This window comes from Microtus ochrogaster, chromosome 15, assembly GCF_000317375.1.
Source record: "Microtus ochrogaster isolate Prairie Vole_2 chromosome 15, MicOch1.0, whole genome shotgun sequence".
Lineage (NCBI taxonomy): Eukaryota > Metazoa > Chordata > Mammalia > Rodentia > Cricetidae > Microtus > Microtus ochrogaster.
In genome coordinates, this window is record NC_022017.1 from 28,764,254 (window position 1) to 28,764,754 (window position 501).

The 501-nt window shown below is 47.5% G+C and overlaps 1 protein-coding gene across 1 annotated transcript in view; it reads right to left on the minus strand.

Annotated features, from left to right (window-relative positions):
• The window catches only part of Mei1 (meiotic double-stranded break formation protein 1), a 59,647-nt gene that overhangs the window by 28,577 nt on the left and 30,569 nt on the right, over positions 1-501 (minus strand). The window lies entirely within an intron of this gene.

Below are 501 nucleotides of genomic sequence, written 5' to 3' on the forward strand. Positions count from 1 at the left end.
GAAGACACTTGGAAGTATATTAAGACCTTTCTCAGTTTTCACAATGACTAATGCCCTGGCCTCCAATACTCAGAATCAGAGATCCTGGGGGCTGGGGAGATGACTAAGCATCAAAGTGCATATTCTGTTTCTGTAAAGATTCTACGTTCAGTTCCCAACACCCATGTCAGGTGACCCATAACCGCTTGTAAGTCCAGCTTCAGGGTATCCACCTTCACTCACATGCACACAACCACACCCATCCATAGCCACACACACACACACACACACACACACATACACCCTCCCATATCCACACACCCACACAAACATCCACACACTCATACACCCATCCATCCATATCTACATACACACAAACATCCACACACCCATATCCACACACAACCACATACCCACCCATCCATAGCCACACACCAGCACACACCAACACACACATTTACACACCCACACACATCCACACATTCATATCCACACACGCACATACATCCACACACCCACCCA